The sequence below is a fragment of the Camarhynchus parvulus genome, chromosome 1A, assembly GCF_901933205.1.
Source record: "Camarhynchus parvulus chromosome 1A, STF_HiC, whole genome shotgun sequence".
Taxonomy (NCBI): Eukaryota; Metazoa; Chordata; class Aves; order Passeriformes; family Thraupidae; genus Camarhynchus; species Camarhynchus parvulus.
The window spans coordinates 63,863,351-63,869,857 of NC_044586.1; positions in this window are offsets into that span (position 1 = coordinate 63,863,351).

Genomic DNA, 6,507 nt, shown 5'->3' on the forward strand with positions numbered 1-6,507 from the left:
CTGATGTTACACCTTTTTCCCATATAAACCACTTTCCCCCATTTGCTCAAGTTTTAAGTGCCTGGTTGGCACAATTCTGGGTGGGATTCAGCTCTGTTTCAACAGTTCAGATGTGTTTAGGGGATCTTAATTACATACTCATCCAATGGATACTGCTGGGGCAGAAGAAGGGGAAGGGACAGACCCGGAGGGCTGGCTGCATGTCACCCTAGGGAGGGAAAAGGGAAGCTGGGAGCAGCAGCATCCTTCACTCCCATACCCCTGGTTTCCAGCAGGCAGAGCCAGCAGGTTTGCTGAGGTCATTTGGCTCCTTGCAACAGCCACCTGTTTTCCCAAGGAGCTGTTTGTTTCCCTGCTTGTGCATCCCACCAGCCTTAATTCAGCATCAAGAAGGGCCTGGCATCTCAAAAAGCTGTGGGTGCCCCATCCCTGGAAGTGTTCAAGGCCAGGTTGGCCTTGAGCAACCCAATATATCTAAAGCTGTCCCTGTCCATGGCAGGGGTTTAGGCTAGATGAACTTTAAAGGTCCCTTACAACTCAAACCAGTCAGGGATTCTAAAATTCTGTGGTTTTAACAGCACATTTGCCCTCTGCTGTGCTTTGGCAGCAGGACATTTCACCTCTGGATTCACCTAAATTCCCATCCATCAGTACCAACCCCCCCCAGCTACTACACAGGGCTGGCAGCAGAGGAAAGCAGGAAAATCCTGGATGGAGAATAAGACTCCTTGCCAGAGAAATTATATGAAGCAGGTGGTTCCAGCTCGGAGAAACTCAATTTATATTCCCAAATGACATGCTGGGAGCTGCTCACAGCTCCATCAGCAAGCACAGCACAGGCAGGCAGATGTTTTGGCACGTGCCAGCAGCTGGAATAGGATTGCTGGCTCAGCTTGGCTGCACCCTTCACTCCAGACAGTAATTTGGGAAGTCAGTGTTGGAGGCCCATCCCAAGGGAGCCTGTATTGGGTGGCTGCAGCTCTGGCTGGCAGAACCACACAGCTCATTCTGAAACAAAGAGAGGGAGCAGAGCTGGGCAGGAGGAGCCACTGCTGGATTATTTACAGGCTCCAGCCTTGGGAAAACCCTGGCAGAGAAAAGCACTGGCTCTGCTTGGGAGCAAAGGCCATGGTGGGGATGATGGGGTTGTGCCCCTGCCATCCACACTGCAGGAGCAGCTTTGCCAAAGGAAGTGGGACATGTCTGGGGACACTCAGGCTCAGAGTGGTGGGATGTGGCTTAGGGACACAAAGCCCTGCAAAGGGAGAGGGACACAAGGAGCATTCTGTGGGCACTGCAAGGCACGAGGCTTGTCCCCAGGGCAGGTGTTGTCAGCACAGCTGAACTTCCAGGTCTGGAGGGGGAAGGAGGAGGTTCCCACACAGGCTGAGCAGTGGCACTGAGGGGAGTGTGGCAGAGGCTGCTGCCTCACCAGGCCCTGTGTGATTGTTTTATTTTCAGTGTGCTGCCCAGTAACAAAGAGCAGCTGTGCTGTGCCTGCTGCCCCAGACTGGCAGAACAAAGGGGCTCCGTGAAATGCTTCCCCCACATGTGACACCATGAGGATGTGACAGGCAGGGTGGGAATACCAAATCCAATGCAGTTTTGCAGAGATGTGTGTAAATCCAAGAGGGCTTCAGCAGAAGCCACCCCTAACGCTGCAAGAGGCCGTGGGAGAGCACACAGGCACATCTCAGACACAAAATGCCACCTTCCCAAACAGCCCACAAGGCTTCCCAGAGCCAGGCATGCTTCCCTTGAGGTACAACTCAGCCTGCCCACCCTGGGGAGAGCCCTCACCACCCCAGCCCAGGGCTGGTGGCTGCTTGTTCAAGCCATGTAGGTGCCTGGGCAAAAAAATACAAATAGAAACTGAGAAGTGAACTTTCCCTTGCAGCTTTTGGGGTGGCCAAGTGCAGGAGCAAAGTATGAAATGCTGCAAAAGGGATGAGGAAGAGACATGTTGTCCTCTTCATAGAGAGGGTTAGAGTAGCTTTACAGCACAGAGGTGTTAAACTGGTGGTGCAAAAGCAGCCAGGAGCCCCTCTCTGGGCACACAGCAAGGCAACAAGCACCAAGACTCCAGCAGCAGCTGTGTACACACCACCACCCCCATCCCACACCAGCAATTGATGGAAAATGGGGTCCAGGTGAATCTAGTCAGACCCCATTGATCACTGAGAGGCAACATCATCCTGTTTGACTGCTACAGGGTGGAGGCTGGCAAGGGACTGGTGTTGGAGCATCATCCAGGAGCAGAACCCCAGGAGCCCTGCCATGGGTGCAGAATCCCAGGACCAGAACCCCAGGAGCCCTGCCATGGGTGCAGAACTCCAGGAGCAGAACCTCAGGAGCCCTGCCATGGGTGCAGAACCCCAGGTACAGAACCCCAGGAGCTCTGCCATGGGTACTCCCTCCGTGGAGGATGCTCAGCTGGCTGCAGGGGATAAATGCAGCCTGCAAAAACACAGAGGAAACTGCACTTTTTGAACTGCTGTAAACCACGATGGGAATGTTTAAAAGAAGCTGCCAGGCAGGTATGATTTACTTGGCTTCTGATAAAATCTCACATCAGAGACTATTAATGCACCTTATCAAAGGTTAAAGGGGCAAAGTCCCCATTTGGCAACAGAAAACAAAGACAGAGAACATCTGCTCCTTGAAGCAAAAATGAGCAAACACCAAGGCAGAGTAGAGGTCAATACTGGCATCATTACTATTTAATACCACTTGTATATTAATGAGAGGCAGGAAAAACACAAAAAACAAGGCAAAGAAAGCCAACAATAGCCCAAACTTACTTTACTTTGTCGAAACAGAGAGAGGTAGGGAAAAAGTAATGCTTTGAGATGTGCTTTACATGAGAAATTAAATCATCACACTAAAGTTAGCCAGTGGAAGTAGTTTCAGCACATTAAACATCATATTCAGCCCAAGTGGGGCTGAACCAGCTGGTCCCATTTCACCAGCCACTTCATTGTGAATTCTGAAATGAGGGAAAAAAAAAAGACAAACACTTTCGCTGTCATTTCTTACCCTGGTTTTAATCAGCCAGTATTTCCTCACGCTCTTGTGATGCCACAGTTTCTTGGTTACAAACATTGCAGGGGAAGGCTGCATTGTTTTATTTAAAAAAAAAAAAGAAAAAGTTTCTGCTGACATTTAAGAAACAGAACAGGGAGAGTTCAAACTCTGATCATTTTGTAAACACCAAAGATGCAGGACCGAGTCAGAAGCCTACATGGATCAGAAATATTGCTTAGCTTTAACCCGGATGTGTACACAACAAAGCACCTTGGCCAAAGAAATCTGAGCTGCTAATAAACCCCACTCCAGGTCATCCATGGAAAAAAAGACTGATGAAATGCAGGCCCTGCACCTGTAAAGGCTGCAGACGTCTGTCACGTCCTCAAGACAGCACAGGAGGCAGCTGGCTTTGATGAGTGATCAGGCACAGCACAGAGGGCTTCACCTTCTTTTCTTTCTCCTTTTTGCTCTTCCTAAAGTGTGTGGAGCAGTCCCTTCTCATGGCATTGGAGCAAATTGCTCCAATAATGGAGTTTCTGCTGGAAGTTTTGGACACAGATGACAAAAAATGCCTTTGGGAGGGAGGGAGGAAAGGAAATGTGATCAGTTTTTAAGTCTAGAAAATCACTATTGGACTCCAGGAAAATGTTCCATGAAGCTGGTGGCTCCAGCAGTGTGGGGCCTCCCCAGGGCTGCTGGATCCATCACTACTCTTTCAGGGTTTTGTTTATGATCCTGCATGAAAAGGACACTCCCCTGTGTGCACAGGACTCCCTCCCTGATGCCCTGATTCCCTTCCAGCAGCTGTTCCAAGCGTGGAGCCCCTGGAGAAGCAGGGGCAGATGAATGCTGGGGGCAGCAGCACACCTGAGGCTGCAGTGCAGAGCTGGCTCCCTGCTCCTCTTGCCTTGGCTTCCCTGGCAAAGCCACTTTTCTACCCCTTGCCTGCCCACACAAAGCCTCACCCCAGCACAGGCAGCAGGGCCTGGGGTACACGTCCACAGGGACTCGTGCAGGTGCACCCAAGGATGCTCCATCACTGTCTGTGCCAAGAAATTGCTTTTAATTAATCAGGGCTTCAATTATGTGCAGTTCTCATCTCTATAGCCTGGTCCTGCCTAGATTCAGCTCTACAGAGTCACATCTGTGGCAGTACTAATGAGCATGAATTTCCAAGTACACATGTTTTCTTTCAGCCATGTTACCACCTGGAAATCTCAATTTATTTTATTTTCCCCTCTGTTAAAGAAATGTCTAGTCCTTACAGATGTGGGGAAAAAAAAAGAAGATAAAAATATAATCCAATTCCCTCCTCCCTCCAAAAATATCAGAAAGGAAAATCATGTAAGTCAGGACTCAAAATCAGCAAGGTTATCTCATGGTTTTCCTTACACTTCATGTTTGGTGTGTTTTTTTTTTAAATGAGGTGCTTGTTGTAGAGGTACTGGCTAAATGCTGGACAAATGTTAGATCAGAGCATCTGATTTCCAGCTCTCAAGATACTTACAGGGATTTTTTTCAGATTGAAATCATCTCTCAAGGAACACACAGATGTGATACGAGGCCAGTGCTCAGCAAAATCAGATCAATGGCAATCAGAAGATTCCGAGATCTTCCGCCTCCTCTCCATCTGGGAGGAGGGAGAGGCACTAAAGGGTTCAAATTCCAGGTCAGGACTGCAGATGCCACGTCCTCAATTCATCTCTGCTGTCAAAACCATCAGCCAAATGCCCCACAGCTGCTCACTGAGAAACAGCTTCTGTGTGTGGAGCTTGAAATGCTTTCAGAGAGCAACACAGAGGAGCCTGAAAATCAATTAATTATACAAATATTAGTGACTTCCTAAATGTGCTCAGTGCCGGGAGCTCCCATGCACCTCTGGTCCCCTGCACCACAGTCCTGGGGCACTACATTCTCTGGGAGATAAAGAGAGTAATTAAAATCAGGCAAGAAAAGCAACACTTTACTTTTTTTCTCTTTCTGCTTGTTTTTAGACAAGACTTTTTCAAAGCCAGTTGCACGAAAAGCAATCTTTGAATTAACAGGCAATTACTTAATTAGGTACTTAGCTGCAAATTACATGAAGCAAAGTGCCTGTTTTATCTATTTGGAAATGTAAACTGGGCCCTGTGCTATCCCTAACACAGAAATTCCCTCCTTTCTAGAGAAAACTTGTCTTGCACATAAAGCAAGAGACTCATCTGAATCCTGACTTTAATCGTTTGGGAAAAGTCTTTGGAAGCACAAAAAGCACTTTCAGGGGGAAAAATTAACTGAGAAGACACTGGAAATCAGACATGTTAAAGACATGTTAGATTCCAGGGATTTGTATATTAAATGCATAAGAAAAAATGGGATGTTTTGCAAATCAGTGGTGGAAAAGGGTTGAATTGAGCAAGTAGTCTGTGACAATCCTGGCTGTTGGCCACTAAAACACAGCCCAGCATCCTCAAGTTGTGTTGAACCCATCACCACCTGCTGCAAAACAGGATTACATTTTTCCTGAAGCATGCTCAAAACCAAATTCTGGGTAAAAAAAAAGTCACCAGCTGACACACCCAGCCACATTGCAGTGCTCCTGCTGTGGTACCTGCAGCCTTCATGGGCCACACACTGATCAAACCCCTTGGACATGACACCTGAGGAAATGACACCTCTATCTCCCTGGGGCCACAGTCTTGGCTCTGCACTCAGAAAAATTTAATGTTGGCCAAATTTTGTCCATTGTCAGGTCCATTTGAACCTCTCACTTTCCTTTAGCCCAACATTTTGGTGTGACACAGATCAAATGTGACTTTTGTTCACCTTCTCAACAAAATTCAGCATTGGTGGAGGACCTGGCTCTGCAGGTGTGAGGTCTCCTCAGCTCTGGTTCAATTTCCCACCCAAATGGGTCCCGATCTCAAAATTTTCATATTGAACGAGAAGGTGTCCGAGCAAGGAGTTCTACAGGCAGACTCGTGCTCCTTAGGGGAAACATCAGTGTGAGGAAGAATTTCTTCACAGAAAGGATGATTAGACATGAGAACAGGTTCCCAGGGAGGTGAGGACAGGTTCCCAGGGAGGTGGTGGAGTCACCATTCCTGGAGGTGTTTAAGGAAGGCCTGGATGTGGCACTCAGTGCCATGGTCTGGTTGACAAGGTGCTGTTTGGTCACAGGTTGGACTCGATCTCAGAGGTCTTTTCCAATCGATTTCTAATCAATTCTGCGATTAGGAGAAATGGCCTTAAACACAGGGGAGATTCAGATTAGATACGAAAGAAGCATTTTTCCCTGGTAGGTTGCCCAGACAGGCGGTGCAGTCACGGTGCCCGGAGCTGAGTTCCAGAGGTGCTGAGGTTCAGAATCCAAGGGGTTACAGCGGCACTGCTGCCTCGCACTGCTCCATCTTAAAGGTCTCCGCCAGCCTCGATGGCTGCCGGACCGCACGAAGGGACCGGACCCCACACGCACACCGGGGCTGCCCACACGGGCCGGGC